General features: G+C 41.7%; 1 long non-coding RNA gene across 2 annotated transcripts in view; it reads right to left on the reverse strand.

Moving 5' to 3' along the window:
• LOC118612423 overlaps positions 1–20,215 on the reverse strand; it is a 192,156-nt gene that overhangs the window by 50,095 nt on the left and 121,846 nt on the right. The window contains exon 2 of one of the 2 annotated variants that reach the window (XR_004954864.1): positions 6,897–7,018. The exons of the other annotated variant lie outside the window; for it this stretch is intronic. This is a non-coding gene — a long non-coding RNA (uncharacterized LOC118612423). The remainder of the gene's footprint in view (positions 1–6,896; positions 7,019–20,215) is intronic. 2 annotated transcript variants of the gene reach the window in all.

The following is a 20,215-nucleotide window of genomic DNA, read 5'->3' on the forward strand; positions in this document are numbered from 1 at the left end:
ATGGATCAATGGAACGGAACAGAGAGTCCAGAAATAGATCCCCGTACATATAGTAAACCGACAGAGGAGCAAAGGTAAAACAATGGGGAAAACTAGTCTTTTCAATTAACTGTGCTGGAACGACTGGACATCCACATGCAAAAAGATGAAGCAGACCTTACTCCCTTCATAAACATTAATTCAAAATGCATAATAACCCTAAATGTGAAATGCAAACTATAAAACTCCTAGAAGATAACACAGGAAAAAAACCTAGATGGCCTTGGATATGGCAATGATTTTTTAGATATAACACCAAAGGTACATTCTATTAAAAAAAAAAAAAGCTGGACTTCATTTAAATTAAAAATTTCTGCTCTGTGAATGAAAATGTCATGAGAATGAGAAGCTAAACCACAGACTAGGAGAAAATATTTGCAAACGACATATCTAATAGACTGTTATTCAAACTATATAAAGAACTCTTAAAACAATAAGAAAACAGCAACCTGATTTTAAAAATGGGATGAAGATCTTAACAGACCCCCTACCAAAGGAACAGAAAACTTTCTTTAATGGACCATAGCACATGAAAAGATGCTCCACATCACATGTCATCAGGAAAACACAAACTAAAACGACCATGAGATGCCACTACATACCTATTAGAAGAGCCCAAACCCCGAACACCGACAACACCTAACACTGGTGAGGATGCCTGGCAACGGGAACTCCCATTCGTCGCTGGTGAAAATGAAAAACGGTACAACTATTTTTGAAGACAGTTGGATTGTGTCTTATAAAACTAAGTATACTTTTACCATGTCATCCAGCCATTGAATTCCTTGGTATTTACCCAAAAGAGCTGAAAACTTACATCCACACAGAAACCTGCACTCGGACGTCTATAGCAGGTTTATTCATAATGGCCAAAATTGGATGCAATGAAGAAGTCCTTAAGTGGATGAATGGATAAACAAGCCGGTTCATCCAGACAATGGGGTCATCACTCAGTGCTCAAAAGGAATTAACTGCCAAGCCATGAAAAGTCATGGAGGAGCCTCAAATGCATATTTCTAAGTGAAAGAAGCCAATATAAAAACGCTGCACACTGCAGGGTTTCAACGTTCCGGAACAGGCAAAACTAGGGAGAGAGTAACAGGATCGGTGGTTGCCAGGTCACAAGGGCGGGGACTGGGGAGGGAGGAACGGGCAGAGCACTGAGGATTTTAGGGCACTGAAAACGCTCCGTATGATACTGCAATGGCGAATGTCACTGCATATGTCTAAACCTATAGAACGTATAATACCAAGAGGAACTGTAATATGAACTCTGGGCTTTAGGTGACTGTGATGTGTTACAAAGGTTCGTGGATTGTAATGTACCAGCCTGGTGGGGAAAGCTGATAATGAGGGTGACTACGCACGAGTGGGAGTAGGGGCTAAATGGGAAATCTCTATGCTTTCTTCTGTTTTGCTGTGAATCTAAAAAAGTGCTCTAAAAAATCAAAATCCTAAATAAACGTTTTAGATTGTGTGTGTGTGTGTGTGTGCGCGCGCGTGTGTGTGTAATCCTTTTCTCACTTCACAGCAGTTGAGAGAATGAGAGTGAAATGGGTCAACAGGCCACTGGACACCAGCATTTTCCTCAGTGTCCAGGGTTAGTCCGGCCGTCCACCCGCGGCCTTTGTGAGGGCGCGCTCAGGCCGGTTTCACTCAGCACATTCCACTCAGCAGATGCCACTCCAGTTGCAAAGCTGACATTTTGCTTCTCTGAAATCAGAAATGCTGGCCACTAGTATGTTATGTGTGTGTGGGGTTTTTTTTTTCCCCCAAAGGGCCTGTAATAAATGTTTACTTCAGATCTCCCTTTCCTTAGCTTACATGCAGCCAGACTGACTTTACTGCCCTCAGACTTCACCCTTTTCATTCCCCGAGCCCAAAGGTACATTGGTAGTTAATAATATCATGGTTTATTCTGACCAGGTATGCATATATATCTCTTCCTTCTCTTTGCATCGTAAATGCATCCTACACTAACATATTGTCATTATTTCCTGCTGTCAGTCTCAAATTGGAATAGGCGACATTGCTATACTTTGTCATGGTGAAAAGTTTATCCTGCAAATTTTCAGCTTCTTAGGTCTCCCATGAGTGGCTATACTTTTCTCATGCGTGCTTCTAGGCATCTCCAGGGCTCTGCATTTAACTTCGTACTTCTAAAAGCACCTGTACAGAGATAATATTAATGTTATTGCAACAGACAGGCAGAGCCTCGTTTCTTTCTGCTTTGACTGAAAAACGGCTGTTCATAGTGGAAATGTGCAGACATCGGCATTTCTGTGTGAGGTCTGAATGTGTGTGGGTCCAGCCATTGGCAGCAGTAAGAAATAAGACACAACTGCCAGATGGTTTGGTTTTAAAAAAAAAAGAAAAATCAAAACTGACTGGTGATCCACAACCTTTAAAGTTATTTTCCCAAATGATCTTCTATTCCAAACCTGGAAAAAACTCCTGAATTCACTCTCAGTTGAGATGAGGTTGCTTGGAAGAGTGGGCGATTTAAAGAGCACTTATCTCCCCAGATAGCTACCTATCTAGACATAGTTTAAATGGGCATTTTAAACTTGGAATAAAGTGCTGATCATATTTACATTTTCTGAAGACTTCATTTAGAATTTAAAGGAGAAAGGTGAAAAGTAGTAGAAATATAATTATTTAGAGTTAAGTTCCAGTCTCTACAATGAATTGGTTATTCTTAATGCATTCCTAAGCCTCGGTTTAGTCCTCTGTTTAATGGGGATAATAAAATCTGTTCAGACTGCATTGTAGACACAGGTTTGTACAAAGATGTAAAGATAAAAATGCACGGGACTGAGCTTTGTCAACCCTCCAGTGCTTTGGAATCTAAGTTGTCACTATAATACTAAAAGAGAAGTTCCTGAAAAAAAATAACAACTTAAAGGGAAATTATTATTGACCCGGGGGGAATTGGCAGCCAGAGTTTCCTCAGACCAGCCACGTTAAAACTTTCATTTTGTTGGTTTGTTAGCTTACTTCTGCTTATGTGTTCTCATTTTGACTCCGAACAACTGATGAAAAACAATGGCAACTACTATCAATTTTCACCAAGCAAGCACACTGACAGCAAGGATTTCAGTAGAAAATAGTCAGCTTGTGGTTATCACATTCGTTTAAGTAACAGTGACGGCTGTGCTGAGACGACGCTGATTCTTCACTTTCCACTTCCGCTCAGTGTGTCCATGGGAGTCTAAGCGATCCTGGGCCTGCCTGACGCAGACGTCACCTTCCCACCTGCCTCCTACTTCCTGCTGGATCTGCGGACTAGACTGCAAGCTCTCTGAGGTCTCTCTAGCTCACGTCTGTGTGCTCGGGGCCGGCCGGCTCCGTTTCCCAAGCACAGCAGGGAGGGGCAGAAGCTTGCTGTGCGAGTGAGTGAAGCTGGCGCTAAAGGCCCACACATGAAGGCACTGCCGATACGGGGAGGCGACAAAGGGGGTCAAATCAACAACTGATCGTGAGTAAACTCAACATCTTCAGGTTCTCATGTATGAGTTTTTCCTAAGATAGAATCGAAGAGCGAAGAGAGCACCATCTGCCCTGAACGACGCTGTTGCTCTAACGTCAGACTCCATCACAGACGGCGGCTCGGAGGCGTTCCGAAGCATGGCAAAAGCAGAGATCTGAGGATCGGCACGCACAGCACTGAAATATTTTTAAATCTTTATTTCTAGGCTCCTATTCTATCTCAAACAGAAGGTTGTCACATTTCAACAGAAGGTTGCCATAGCTAAGTGTAAGCTGTAGCTGTGTTGTAATGACTATGCACATATAACTATTGATTGCAACTTTTAAAGTAACCATGATATTGAGTAGCTATCAACACAAAACTATCAGGTTATAATATAAAAGAAATTAGGCTCTGAGGATGTAAGAATTTCAGTTAAAAACATATGGTGAGAGACACTGTTTCAGAAATATACTTTTTTAGTTGATCTTTCACCCTTCATAGTAAGCAGCCTACTTCAGTGCTACAACACCTGGAATAATTTAAGAAAAATGTGTAATATTGAAATCACAAGAATCAAAGTCAAAATACATTGTTTCCATTCCAATTTCCACAATTTGCTTGTCACATATGATATGGCACGGGTCACTTTACTCTCTTAGATTCAGCCTTTTGGTCTACACGTTGAACCTCTTGAATCGTCATGGGGTTGAAAATGTTTATGACAGAGCATGTGAATTTTTTTAAACTCTGAGATCCCATTCTGTTTTTAAAACATTGCTTTCTAGAAATGGAATTGGTTTGTTATTTTGTCTTTTTGACAGCCAAGCTCTTCATCAGTACTTTTATTTTAATGACTATTATTGCAACAGGCATTCATGAACCCAAACCTAGAGATCTCTGTAATAAAATTCCCCACAGTAGGCATTCTCTTCAGGTGTATGTTATTTTATCACACTAAACATTCTTAGGCACTTTTAACTTCAGGCGTGCTTTAGTTTTGATTACAGGCTGTGACACTAGCAATAAAAAAGAAAAATTTTTAAATATTGACACGGAGTAATGGGTTGGCGCTTGCTCATGTATCCAGACATTGAAAGCCCAGAGAAGTTGAGCAATGGTGAGGAGCTTTCCAATTGCTAAGCCACACGGTAGCTGGAGGAGTAACCAGCAACCTGATGTGAAATTCTTTTCATCTTCTCTTCACACTCCTGTGAAAACCAGAATTTCTGAGAGGCACACAGATTCTCAATCACTGCAGTGAGGCAGATTCCTTGGAGTCTGAGCTCATGAGAGGAAGGGCAATTTCATGTCAAACATACACATAAGATGACAGTGAAGGAGATGAGCTGATAGCCTGAAATACATATGCACAACCTCCTTTGGAAGTCCGCTTTTCACTGCCTTGTACAAAGTTAATGGAAACCAAGGAACTCCCATTCCAGAATCATCGCCCCCTTTAATCCTTAATAACCAAATAAAAATGGGCAGCCTGTATTCGGGAGCGGCTCTAGCAAGCAGATCTCCAGGAAACAAGGCTCCCTACAGACCTTCCCTTGATCTTAAAGCTTAACTTGAAACATTTATATGCACAGAGCACCTGGCCAGGAGATGTGAGAAGGCCTTTTTTCACCTTGGCTCTATTTCTTTCTTTAATAATAAATTCTCATTTTTCTTTTTTCCATTCCTGGAAACTGATTCCATTCTGAGTAATGTTTTTGTTCTTTCTTCATAGTTTAAGGAAAGCAAGACAAACTTGAAAACCCCCCATTAGTAGCCATCAGGTTTTCCCGCCTGCAGACTGGCATTACCTTCGCTTTAGGAAAGATGAAACAGAAGTCGAGGCAGGTGAATCCCAATCAGGTCAAGGACTTTTTTTTGTTTGAATTCAAAGGGCTCACGTTAACCTGTTATGCAACTTAGCGGCTACACAAGTCTTCCTTTTTCAACACCTTGCTGGGCGAAGAAGCGATGAGTTGGATAACCTGTTCTGACGGCAGCAGCTTAAATACCCAGGTGCCTGAATAATGGTCAGATGTTTAAAAGAGGAGGAAATCTGAAGTTTGTCCTAAAGTGGGAAGGCCACCTGGGTCACACCCTTAACAAGGATACAGTGCACTTAATGGTAAACACACGCACAGAGTCTGCTGCGTAGCCACTCTCTCAAATCACGTCGAACCCGGGACAGGAACCTCACAGCTATGTATTTCAAAATAAATGTATTGAAAGGAAGGAATACTAGATCGTAAGAATCCTCTCTCCTCTTTTCCTACTTCATTGCACAAAATATATTTAAGGAGACATACCAAAAGACACAATACCAAAGGATTCAATACATAGTTGAAATTGGAGACGGGGGAAAATAGGTGAAATCACGAATGCCAAAGAAAATATTTCAAAATATGTACATGGAAGCCCTTCGCCCTGCATGGCGGCTGGAAGGCGGAAGGCGGAAGGCGGCTGTGTGGATGCTGCGGCCCTCGCCCGGCGCCCGTCAGCACTCACCCAGTTGATCCCCACGCCTCCTGCCCGCCCTCCGCTCATCTCATTTTCCACGCCTGAGTGACACCTCTAGAAAGCAAATCAGATCCGGTGTTATTCCTGCTCACAGCACCTTGATGGCTCCCTGCTGTATTTGGGACAAAGCCAGAATTCCCCCCCGTGGCTTAGGTGGCCTTCGGGACCTGGCCCCTCACTGCTCTCTGGCCACCCTGTCACCACCAGCACCCCGCAGCCCTCCCCTCCAGCCACCCAGAACTTCACGCCCCTCCCCACGTCTCTGCCGGAGAAGCGTTTCTGCCTCGCCACTGGGTGAACGGACACTCCGTCCAGCCCGGGATGCATCCCCAGGTCCGAGGCTCCTTGGAGCAGGCTCCCGCCCTGGGCTCCCTCGTCATGGCGTCGGCCACGCTTGTCCAATAACGCACTTGGGGGTGGGAACTGGGCCTCGGCTGCTCTGCGTTTTATTCTCAGCATCTAGCAGAGTGCCTGAACGCATTATTGCTGCACCACACGTGAAGGTTTGTTACATGCATTTAAATAATAATAATAATAATAACAGCTGACATTCGTTAAGCATTTACCCTGGGCCAAAGATAATGTCCAACACTTTACCTTATTTTTGTGGGGAAAAAAACAAAACAAAACTATTTTTCACACTAAACCCATGAGGTAGGTTATTATCATCTCCATTTTACAAATGAGGAAACTGAGGTTTTCCGTGGCGAAGTGTGGGTGCTGATCTACCAACCTGGGTCTTTCTGATCCTCAGGGTTGAGCTCTAACCACTACCCTATACTGCCTTTCTAATGACAAACGGTGCTTCCTGAAGTCTGAGTGAAAAAGAAAAACGTTCAGTTACAAGATTCAGTCTGAAAAAGACACGCACCAACGGTTGGAGAAGTGTGGCTTTTCCTGGATTCTGAAACTTAAAAAAATGTCTTCTGCCGGGCGATGTCAAAGCATTCATTCCCCAGTGGCCTGACTTTGTGGACGGCGGCCTGGGAATCCCTGCAGGGAACAGAACAGCAGAATATTTTAGAGCCCCTGCCTGGAATGTCCCTCAGCAGAAGCCAGTGACACCACACACAAGCATAATTCACCAAAGTCCTTTCTCCACTGGGGAAAGCACACAGTTCTCTGGTGATCTAGGTTAAACCAAGGGCTATTTAATTTACCAAAATCAAATCCAGCAGCTGTTCATGTTATCACTTCAAGATCATTTTCTTCTTGAGAAGAGTGAGGAAGAGGAGAGTTGGTGGGTAAGAAAGACAAGGTCCCGTCTGGCCTAGAGGGGCAATGGCCGGTGAGCCAGGAACTGCCTTCGCTGCATGGCCTCGCCCTGGGACCTCTGAAAAGACACTGTTGTCCGGGCTTGGCTTCCTCCTCTGAAACCCACAGGTTCCTGTGTCTCAAGGACGATCCCTTCTGCTCTAATATCCCTGAGGTTGTCAGCGGCTGCTCTCCTCAGGAGGGCGCCACTACCTGTGGTTTTGTTTGGAAGTTAAAATCCTGCTCCCATCTAAATATTTGGATCTGAGAAAGAGTTAGCTAAGGAGTTCTAGCTAGACCCTCCTTATTCTGTGCTGCTGCAGAGGTGAAAAGCCCTTGACTGCAGAAAATCACACACACACACACACACACACACGCACACACACACGTCTTCTTTTGTGTTTTGTGCTGGATGCAGCTGCTCACTTTGGGACCCAGTGCTGTCTGCACGTCTGCTTTCTGAGTCCACTTGCAGAGTTCTCTGTGACACAACTACGCCTTTGCCAACCCATCACAGCTCTCAGCCTGTGCTTCCCTGTCCTGGAAACATTTCTCCTTGAAACCCAACTATGGTTGTTTTACTGCATCTTGTCTATAGTGGAGTGAATAGAAACCTTAGCCCTTGTGAATACAGAAGTCTGTCTAAAGGAGAGAAAAATTTGTCTTTAATCACAATATTGTAACATCTCCACAAAATCAGTTACATATATTGGTCTTTTTTTTAAAGTCACGTGCTTATGTTTGAAAATACACACTTCTCGTCTTGCAGAAGTTTGCAGTTACTTCCCAACCTACAAATTACCTGTGTGAAATGACTCTGAGTTAGGTAAACAATATAAAGTCTTTGAAGGAAAGCATTTTCCCTTGAAGACTTGAAGAAAAAATATATACGCATAAAAATCTGAGAATTTTAGCATAAAAGAAGAAAGGCCGGAATCTTTAACCTATTTACAACTCACTTGTTTGCTTTGAAGGGATTTTGTAAGTTAAATGAGTCTGATTCCATCAAAGCTGCCTACTTACAGAATATGTAATTTTATTCTTTCTACTAGTGAGTTATGAAATTTAGAATTCAACAATAATAGTTTTATACTACATTTCTATGTATAGCTTTAGATATTGTATCCTGGGTTTCTTTTAATCCAACATTTACTAGTTATTTAATACCACCTTATTTTTAGTTAATTGCTCCATAAATAAGGAAAATGGGGAAAACCTCAAAATGATTCAGAAGAGGAAAATGAACAAGTTGAGAAAAAAGTCCAAATTTCAGAAGCAAAATGACAAACATAAAACAAAAGGAAGTTGGTAAATTTGTCTTAACAAAGAAAAGGGATATTCTATGGTTTTCCAGTAAGAAAAAAAAGTAATCGCCTTAAATTTGCAAAGGAAATTTTTGGTTAGGTTTCTAAAGGAAGCGGTTGTCCCTTTTGTGAGCGGCAGAACATGTACAGTCTATGGAGGAGTTCAAGACCAGCGGAGATCATCGTCTGGGAGGTGGGAGCAGGCGGCCCACGGAAACGGAGCTGCACCTGGAACCACCATGGAGTGCAGTTAAGGATTTCTGGGCCTCAGTCTCTTCCAGCCCTAAGGATTGGCAATCTGCCTCCCATTCACTAAATAGCCTTTACTTAACGGAGGGTGGCCTCGTGCTTGAAAAGAATAAGCATATCTCTCATGGTTTCCACTCATCAGAATAGACAGGCTTGGAGAAGCTTTGGTGCAGGGTTAGTGCTCAGCGCCCTCGCTTCAGTGGCACAGCCATCTTCCGTTAGAGGCAGGAAAGGAGAGGTTCCGTTTCTTTTCAGCAACCACGTTAAGAAAAAAAAAAAAAATTGCCCATGCTCATCCCAAACTTTTCGATAGCTTGTCAAAATAAGGGACAGTGGAGGCATACAACATAACAAAATGCAAACACCGATCACAGTCCTTTCAAGAAAAGTCTTCAGCATTGCCTACGTGGTTCAATCAAGATGCTCATTAAACAAGTCATTTTAATACTCACTGTCAGCCCAATCTTCCAGGTGCCAGGATTCCCTTTTGAAGACTGAAGGTACTCTGTGGGCCGGCTTTCCAGAAAGGTAAATATTTGGAGGCCAAGACAGGTTTTCTGGTGTTTACAATCTGGCATCTTCTAAATTTAGAGGCCCTCCCCCATTCTCTTCTTTCTTTGGGTTAAGATATTTTAAAATTTATATTTTAATTTTTTAGTTGGCACAGGCATAAGGTTCTCTGAAACATACCTCGAGTGTCTTTTAAAAATTAAAGCAGGGTTGATTTGTCGTGTCAGTGATTCCTGCTAATCAAAATCACTGACAATTTTTCAGGAGGGAAGAGATACGGCTTCGCTTTCTCACTAGAGAGCATCGCTTCATTTTTCTGTTTTGATCTAAATCTGAATGTTTTCCTGCAGGTAATTCGTGTGCATTTTTTAAAGGAGAGAAACATGGAATAAAATTCTCAGAAAATAAATATTTATTTGGACACACAGATCCATTCCCGAGCCCGGCCCTGGACGGATGAGTGGTGCTCCGGGTCCCTCTGGTGGCCCCGCTCTGCGGGAGCTCTCTCCCGCCTCCGCGGGTGCAGAGACTTCTGCCTGCAAATTAAAACTTCCAAAACAGAACGTTCTGTTTCCTCCATTGCTCCTGCCAAGGCTCAACATTGGAATGCAGGGAGTGGTATGTATGGACACCAATTATGACAAGAAAAACAAGCCGCCACCCAAAATGCGGATTCTTCTAAGTGGTGTATCTGACTATGAAGCAAATGCACATTTCAATTCATGTTCATTTTCTGAAATTGTCTTTAAAAAATTAGAAGTGACTTTTATGAGCTAGAAAACTTACAGAAATCTTGCGTTTAAATTTAAGGAATTCTTAAAGAACCAGAGAAACAAAGGAAGACATGGGAATTTAAGAAAGCAGTAAGTTTCCCAGAACCTTACCTTCTAACAACAAAAGTATATAAGTATAGTTTTATGAGCAGCAGATTTGATTCTTTCAAACTGGGGAATTGTGTTATGGCATCCTGGTGCTATTTTTCTATGAAAACCAAATTGTTCTATAATGTTTAAGAAATATTTATAGCTTAATTTTTAAACACACTCAAGAAAGCACTCTTTTCTTTACATTATCATTATCAGCACCTTAATATAAATCCATGAACTAACACCAGAAAAGGATGGTGTTTTTTTTTTTAATGCTTATTGCCATGATATTTTTAACTACAAAAAAAAGAAAAGATAGTATTAGATAAGGAAAAAAGCTCAGTTGATTCAAAGATGTCAAGGCAAATTATATATGAACAGTGATTAGTTGGTCTAAACCTATCACCAGAGAGCACTGCTTCATTTTTCTGTTTTAATCTAAATCTGAATGTTTTACTTTAAACCAAAAAGTAAATAAGGACATAAAGCAAATAATGATAGAGATAGAAACAGAGAGAGAGAGAGAGAAAGAGAAGAGATGATGAGAAATAACAAAGAAAACTAGTACTTCACATAGCTGATGGGGACCTCAAAGTTCTCAAAAGTGATAACTAATGATTTCTAAAGATATAAATCCTAATATTTAATAGAATAACAGTAGAGGGACATCATTCCAGCATATCCGGAATAATTTCTGTAGAAATCCAGCACTCCCCAGTTTGAGGATCTTCCGTTGTGAAAAACACACAGGAGTGAGGACACTATTGGCAAGCTCTCTTTCTCATCATGTGCAAGTATAATAACCTTTGTTTAAGATATATAAGGCAAATAAATATTTCAATTATTAGAACTCTAGTATTTTTACAGTGATTTCAGCTTCTTTATAATTGACATACCTGAGTGTTTTAGACTTTTTATATAAAAAAAAAACACATGTGTTTGGCAATTTTATATTAAGTTGAGTTAAAATTAATTTTGTTTTGTGAATTCTGTTGCTGGAGAAATTAAGGACACTAGGTCTGCTTCTAAAATTGTTGATAATCAGAAGCATGTGGAAATGCTTTTAAAAATCCAAAACCCATACCCCACCTCAGATCTACTGAATCAGAATCCTCTAGGAGAGATCCCTGGAATCTTTTGTTTGTGCGTTTAATATTATGCCTCTAGGTTTACAAACCACTGCTCCAGGATGTTGCAAAATCAAGAGAAATGTTAAGTGATTTGATTAAAATATCATTCAACACCCACACAGTTCTCTGCAGCCACAAAGATGAGAGGAACTGAGGCCACACTGTAGTCTACAAGCTCCAGGTGCAAAGCCTGTTCTCTGATGACCCACACAGACAGAAGGTTGTTTAGTACGCTTTCTACATAAGTCGATCTCAAACCTGTAATTTAATATGCTCTACCTTATCCTATTACACAGAGTGACACATTTAAATTACTAGTCTTTGCTTTTTTATTTTTTAAATTTGGTTGTTGGAAAAATAATTCCATCATTATGGTTATTGTAATCTGGCCTGTAACATAAAAGAACAATATTGCCATCTAGTGGTCAATTGGAGACATTAACGAATAAGAATGTCTTGTGAAATGCCAGGTTAAAGGAAATGGACCTTTAAGAGAGAAGGTAAAAAAAACCTTTCGGTGAATAAGACTTCTATAATTGAAAGAATTTCTTTAAACTACAGATTACTACAACCAGACCCTCTGAACCTTCATGCCAGCTTTTAATTCTAGAATCACAAGTAGTGGTTAATTGATAGCAGAGATGTGTTTTGTTTAGCTTTTAAAAAATTAACATTGTAAATTCACCTGTGTTTCATATTTTTGTAGGTTCAAAGGTAAATTTTACTACTGGAGTCTCAGATCTCAGGTCACATTGCTTCTCAAGGTACTTCCTTGAAAACCCTTTTCAGACTGAGCCCTCCCATGTCCAAAGCATCCATTCACTTGAAGGAACTAGGCCCCCCAACCATTTGGAGGAGGAAGACTTTCATGTCTGCACATGGGTATGCACACACGTCCATTGAAGTCAGCACACACACAATCAGAAAGGATGGCCTCAATCAAAGAAAAGGTATATAATTAGGCATTTTTGGTTATTTCAATATTGAATATCTAGTGATCTCAATTAGGTCATGGTATTTCTTAAGTTTAATGTTACTGTAACTTAATTTTGTTTTATTTCTGATAGTTAGGAGACTGGCTATGGGGCAGCCATTGTATAGGTCTTTAAAAGGTGAAGGGTATAACACTGTGTTTCAAAGAGCTGTGAGACAGCGTGTTTCACCCCCATCCCTAGGGAAGGAGAGATGAGTTAGTGGACTACCGCCTGCTAATGAGCTCCTTAGACGGAGATCAGGGTCACTACTGAGAGCTCTCTGTTCTTTCCATTTAATGGGACAGATGCCTATCTCTACCTGAATAAAAGGCATTCTCCCTCAAGGTGTTTTCCTTTTTGATTGTTATAGGTGTCGGTACTCATTATGCAGAACCTTGAAAATGAAAAGGTGCCTGACCAGTAGTAAGACAGTCTCCCCCTTTTCCAGGAAGTGCTCACAGAGGGAGACCAGCCCGGAGAGAACAGATGAAGACGCCCAGGAAAAAGTGCTGGAGGACAGCAGGTTAATCACAGTCTTCTGGATTATACCACAAACTGCTGGCTGGTGAAGCCTTAGCTGTTGAGTTTATTGAGTAATTGCATGGAAGAGAAAGAGAGGGGCTTACTGTGTGTCAAACACTAGCTTTTGCTCTTTAGATAAATATTTAAATCTCAAAACAACCTAGGAGGTAGGTACTTTTATTATCTCCATTTTACAGATGAGGAAATTAAGGCACAGCAGGCTGAAATGCCTTGTCCAAGGCTCCAGGGCTCCCCGTTGCAGCTTTGTAATTTGACACCAGGCAGCCTGTCTCCAGAATTCATGTTTCTAACTGCTGTACAAAACTACTTTACTCTATGGAACTTTGGCCCTTTCTATGGAGTTAGAACTCAATACAACACAAGTAAAATCCTAGGGAACACCGTAAATTTTCTTGCATTAATTGGAGGCTTTGAGAGACCTGGGGTCTCCGTGCTCCTCACTCAGCAGCTCACGGACAGATCGGAGAAGGGAGCAGGCTGTGTCTGCACCAGGACGCGCCGCCCGCAGACTCAGCAGATAATCAAAAATCATCCTACTCCAAATAGTGGAAGCTGCATTTTAAAAGTCCTTTCTTCTACCGATTCACTGTATTTCCTTTTTGTCACTCTCAAAATTATGAGATTAAACCAGAAAAAAAAACAACATAGGCTTCTTTGGGGTTTTGGTAGTTTGGCCATCCAATATATACACATATATTTATTCTATAACTGCTTATTGAACACCCGCTATGTGCAAGACATTAGCTGGATGCTGTTTGGAATGAAAAGATGAATGACAAGTCACTGCTCACAGAGGACAGAGGAAGTTTAAAAGGATGCAGAAACCACCGCGGCAGGACAACGATGCAAGTGGCTCTTTCTGAACGAGATCTCAGCGCCATGGGGCTTGGGGATCCTGTAGCTCCCTGTGAACCAGAACTGGTCCAACAGCATTTCTGGGACACATAATTCGCTGACTCTCAAAGCACACTAGACCACAGTTTAAAATTCACCAAGCGAGCACAGAATGGAAGGGAGGCGCGGAGGATGCGACCAGAGAATGGAACCGTGTGGAGCGGGCGGGACAGGGGTGAAGTGCCAAGAAGGAAGCTAGAAGGCGCCCGTCAGCTCTACTATTAAGCCACGGCTCCGACGTAATTTCACTGAAAGGAGGAGTCCATTCCACATTCAGGAGATAGCTGAAATTTCTCCAACTTCATTCTGATCTACGGTATCTTATAAACATTGTCACTCGCGAAGACATCACGCCACATCTCCCCTCTCTAGAGCTGTTATTGAAGACTGCCGGCTACCCCAGCCCCTCTCCCCACCCTCAACGGTGCCTCCGCCTGATCCCTGTCCCAGGCCCTTCCCACCATTGAGGGTCTCCTGTCACTTTGTAACTGCTACTTGCTTCTGTGCCAGTTAGGATCCCATAAAGATGACTCAGCTTCAGTTAGGTCAAGAGACTTAGGGGACATTACCGAGCACATTCTCAAAAGGCTTAAAATACAGGCGAAAGCTATGATGCTCCGAAGAAAGAGCACCCGCCAGCACCGGGAGTCCAAGAGGATTCCAGGCGAAAGGCTCCAGGCTCCTTCTGATTTGCCTAGGAGCTGCTCGGGCTCCAGATTAAACCACAGAAATGCGTGCCATCAATCTAGATTTCCCAAGACCTCCGGGCAGAAGTTCCCAGCGCTCTGCAATGCCCCTGTCACGTTAACTGAGCCAGGCTAACTGGTGACATCTGGTAAAAGCTATCTACAAGCAATCTGGCCCAGAGTTTCACCAGGGGAGTCCGACTATAAACAGTGCATCATAAATCATAAGTTAGTTGGTTATTTGGCCCAATGAACTTGAACTGGCCAAGACTCAAAACCGGACGTCCAGGGGTCTATGGGAATAAGCACAGACCTGCCCCAGCTCAGCTGTGAAATGACCCTACGACACAGGTGCTTTGATTGCACACAAAAGAAAAGTGATTCTGATTGACTTAAGCAGAGGAGGATTTAGCAGGAGGGGTGTCACAAGGACGGCGAGAGAACCCGCAGTCGACAAGGCAGTTCCCAGACCAAAAGGCAGGCAGCTCGTGGAGGAGTTCCGGCCAAGTTCTCGGTCCTTCTGTCCCTCTAGTCAGAATTCGGTTTCTGGGGAAGGGGCTAAACTCGAATCGTACACTTTCCCCAAGTTCAGGAAAGTGTGCGACTCTGACCCAGACCGGCTAAGAGATAATTTCTGAAAAGAAAGCTATTAGAAAGGCAAGATGCACTCTGTGTTGTCAAAATCCAGCTATGTTCATTACAGCTTATAACCCACCTGCGTAAATGAGAAGTTCGGGGTAATTCAGGTAAAATACTGTATGACTAAGACAATGGCGTAAATCCATTCCTTATGAACAAACTGCTCTTTTCTACTTCCCGCTCCCCGTATCACCCCCTGCCTCTGCCAGCAGCGGCACACGACTACTGTCACTTTAGGAAAATGTACACACTAGCTGATACGAAAAAGGAAACAAAAATAGCTACTGGTTTAAAATAGTTTTTTTCTTATAATCAAACTTACATATGAACACTATAGAAAATCTTGAAAGTGAAGAAAATTATAAGGAAAACAATTAAAATCACTTGTGATCTCCCCACACAGAGGTAGATTCCCATAAACATTCCGTTATATTTACTACCATGTTTTATGTTGTTAATATATTTTTATCTATGCATTTGTATAGTAATAAAAACATTAATTTATGCCTATATTGGTACATAATTAGGATGATGTAGTCTATTCAGTATTTGGAAGATTTTTGCCTTCTATTTTTTAACCTTGTTCTACAATAAACATTTTCTTCAAATTATTTATTATGCAAATTTTATTCAAATTTGTTTATTATTTTTCCCCATGCATGCATATAATTTAAGAAATGTATATTTTGGATGGTTTTTAAAGAAAACCACGTAGAATAACAGTAGCTAAACAACTATGAAGAGAAAAATCAGCTCCGTGACCTCACGCACCCAGGGAGAGGGTGCCCGGAGGGGAAGTGACCGGAAATCAGCCCTGGAACTTGCTGGGAAGAGAGAAGCGGGCATGAAATCAAATGATTTAGCAAGATGAGGGGAAAACCCCCTAGAGTCAGAGTCAAAGAGCCACCCAGCCCTTCCCTTCTGAGAAGGGAAACACTATTAGTAACAGAACTCTAGATTCCGGCATCCGTGTACCTCGCCTCTGGCCTCGGTCTCCCCCGCCTCATACAGAACTGCTCTATTTTCTGGTGTCTCCATACCCTTCCCAGACCCATCAAGAATCTGTTTATAACTGTGGGAGCTTAGCTGGAGCCGCTGTGACTGCAGACTCTGAGAGGTGTCACACTCCTGAGGAGTGTGGTTTTTAGAAATTTCTCAGTCTTGCTTCCCACAGCCTGGCTTTCAAACCCCGTGGGTTACCAAAGAAGTTAAGAAAATCAGCTTTAAGGTTCAAGCCTCTCTAGGCAAACAGTTTTAGTAAAGGGAGCACCACCCCCAGGGCGAATTTTGGAAAGTTGTGGGGTTATTTTTGGCTGCCATGAAAACTGGGGAGCTGGAGGTTACTGACAGTGAGTAGGTGGGGGCCAAACATGACCAATATCCTCCAATGAACGAGGCAGCCCCACACTGAAAACCAAAATCTGCGTAGGTGAAAAATTTGTTTTTGTAATTTTCTGAGCTTAAAAACCTAACTCTAAGAGTGTTTCTACATGGCTTAAATATAAATCATATATTTAGGTTATATAGAACAACATACAATTTCAGGTAATGTAACTAACACATAAGAGAGGAAGATAACTCTTTGCCTTGTTGGAAACATTACTAAGACGTTTTAATTATTTCAAAAGGTCACCAAGAGCAGTGTTACTTGTTGCACCTAAGCCATGCTGCTGAGGCTACGGGGTTACCTGCCTTACCTACAGCGGTGACAGAGGCACAAGCATCCATGGTGTAGTTTTACCCCAGTATTATATTGAAATGCACATTATTTCACCGTAAGTCAACTTCCTCCATCTCCCCTTTATATCTCAACTACGGCACGACTGTACACTGCTATTTAAAGAATGCAGTAGGTACCTTATATTCGCTCTAAAGTTTTATTTGACGATAGTAAAGGGAGGATAAAAAACACCTGTGACATAAAGAGGGTTGGCGTCAGCTAAGGTTAAGAACCTCTGCTCTGAGCAGTCCCCATTCCTTCCCTTTCCAGATGGTGTTCTTACAATGTGCCAGGTGCCAAATGCTTTCCCGACTTACTCTTCTTTAGTCTTCTCAATCTGTCTGTGAGGTGGGCATTATCATCTCTATTCTATAGATGATGGAAGTGAAGCTTAGAAAATCTAAGCCAACTGGTCAGGGAAAAAGCCAATATTCAAATCAAGTCCACCTGGCACAAGGCCTGCCATCTTAACCACTCCACGTATTTAAAGAACGCAAAAAGAAAAAGAAAAAAAGAAAGAATAAAGGTCCCCTTTTGTAAATTTTACGTACTACCATATTTCTATTTATGTAGTTTAATAATCTATTCACTGAAAATATTTATTAGGCAATTAAAAGGAGCAGCAACCAAGAACTAGCGTCTTCCGTCTTAACAAACCTGCTGCTGACTCCTCCATGAATTGAGTTACCCAATTGCCTTACTTACCATCTCTCTCTGCTGTTAACTTCCTCAATGTTTTATGGGAAAACCATCAATCCTTCCAATATATGTTATTAGCTAACAATTTTATAATGCAATATTTTTCTAGAGTCTTTCATCCAAGAAACCCAAAGTACTTTAGCAACATTAGTCCTACATGAAAAACAGTCCTACCCCCTAATTATAAAAAGTGACAGTGAGTACATTTCCATCCATACCGTCACCTGAGAGAGGACTCAAATCATAGAGCTCTTAAAAAGTACTTATCCAGTTTCAGAAAAGGGTTTTTCTCAGAAGTTGTCTTGCACCTAGGGTGACAGAGAACTTCAGCTGATAAAAACAAGGACGAGGGTGACTGCTTTTTACAGCATGCCTAAGACAGGCTACCAACCCACCACTGCGGGTCCATGATTTCATTAGAACCTCATGGAAACCTACGAGTTGGGTATCGTTAGCGCATCATACAGATGAAGGCATAAGCGCTTCCAGGGGCCGTAAGTGTCCAGGAGTGTCCAGCAACAGAGGGTGCGAGCTGGGATTTGAACGCAGCCATGTTCCATCACACTGGCTTCTACTCAGCTTCACGAGTGTATGGATCTAGGGCCCCTGCAGGAATTCGGGCTTTAACCCCGCCATTACTATTATGTCATAAAGGAGCGTTGGAGGACTTCGGATTGAACCTCCCGTTAATTTTGACTTAACACCAGGAAGTTTAATTTCTAGGGAACCTTCCCATCGGCCTCTAAATAGATCAGAATTCAGCAAAATTTGGGCAGCTGAAGTGCCACTTCAGTGACGGGAACGTTTCTTGGGAAATCCAGCAGTGACAGGAAAGGTTGTGCATACTCTTTAACGAAAAGCAACATGACAGCACAGGAAGTTCCCGGAGTCATTTTCCCCACCGTCCGGCACCCTCCCTGTGTTTGCTATTGGTATTAGATTGGTCCCCTTTTCCTAGCAGAGTCATGTTGCTGCTGAGAAAAACTTCCGAAGCATCCACGACGTCTATACGCTCACCACCTCCGTAATCTGTTCTGGAGTGGCACCTCGCAAAGTTACACTGAGAACTAAGAAGGTAACTGTGAAAGCAGCAGCCACTGGGGGTCACTGATTTACCACGTGAACAGCCCTCATCCCCTGTTTCTACAGCAGGAGAAACCCTCGCCTTTTTAGTGGACTGTTTCAAAACCCCTCCTGCTCTTGAGTACTAGAGATAAATACAGAAGAGTTTCAAATGTTGAAAATGTGAATCTTGTGACACGAAGAAGCACGGTGATAATTATTCTCCTGTACTGTTATAAATTATTCATAACTGTCATCACGGCCCCATTTTACAGACGGACACACTAAATCAAGCAAACTAAGACCAAGGAGAGCAGAGAACACACTGCTGAACTTTTTACAGTCAGGACTTTAATTTTTTTATTTTTATTTTAAGATAATTATCTAAAGCCAGGGACACAGTACTCACTACTTTTTCTTTGCCTTTACCTCCTAAATCTATATCAAGAAGAGAAAAAAATCATTTCAGAACATTCGAGAACTTCAGGATTCAGATTATGTCCCAAGCCCCTATTAAAACATGATATTAGGAGCTATCACCTATCAGCTGTCTATTCTGAGCCCAAGACATCCAAAGCTGTATCTCATTTAATTTTCACCACAAAACAGTATGTAGGTTATCATTATCCCCAGGCGAAATAAACTGAAGATCAGGGAGGGTAAGTAACTTGTATAAGATCACAAAGGAAATAAAGTGAAGATGAAGATTTAAACACATATTTTTGGCCCCCAAAGATATGCCCCATTCTGTTATCCCAGACTGTATCGCTATAGAAATGCTATCTTTTGGATACATCCCTTTCGAAACCATTTCATGTTGCATAAAACCTTTGGTTAACTAAAGGGTAGGCGATGAAACTATTAAATCCATGACAATTGTGTCTTTTGTGTTTTAGGATCATTCCCCAGGTAATTCCACTTACCAAGGGAATCGATTACAGTCTCTCATCACACAAAGATTAGGAATTTCCTCCTAACTCCTCAAGATGACATTCTAGTTTGGGATTTGGTTTCTCCAGATCTTCCACTGTCTAAGCAGACCGACTCTTATTCTTTCCATAGTGGATTTGTTTCTGCTCTCATCTTTTGGCTTAAAAAAACACTCATCCTTCTGGAGAAATATAATCCTTATTTAAGATGAAGAGTGATAGAGAGCTTTGGGATTATTTATCTTCCAAATAGGTGAGCAATAGCTCAGAAAAGCTATAAACTATAGATAACTTCCTTGCCAACCCAGTTAAGCTCAGAGATGGAGGCTTTCTCTAGGGGAGACAAAACGGTGCCCACATTAGCTCCTGCCAAGTTCCTGCCTCACAAAGAGGTCAGCGTTCTAGTTGGAGACCTTCTGGCTTCTCACCTCCCTGAACCACATCTCGGCTGTGTATTTTTCCTTCCTTTAATCCAAAGTCAAAACACTGTGATTCCTTTGCTTTCCATTTTTTCATTCCAGACTCTTGGGTTTCTGGCAAATAAACTCATTATTTCATGTTTTCAAGAAGAATTCAATTCTAAAGTACAACTCTGTTTCTCTTTCTATTTTTCATTTTAAGAAAAATATTTTTCTTGTCATGCTCAGCAAATCTCAGAGATCTGAGATGAAAGGAATCTCTTCTTTGTCTCTTCTCCCCCTAATTATTGGTTCTCTCCTGCTCCTTCAACA

Source organism: Rousettus aegyptiacus, unplaced genomic scaffold (assembly GCF_014176215.1).
Source record: "Rousettus aegyptiacus isolate mRouAeg1 unplaced genomic scaffold, mRouAeg1.p scaffold_m13_p_16, whole genome shotgun sequence".
Taxonomy (NCBI): Eukaryota; Metazoa; Chordata; class Mammalia; order Chiroptera; family Pteropodidae; genus Rousettus; species Rousettus aegyptiacus.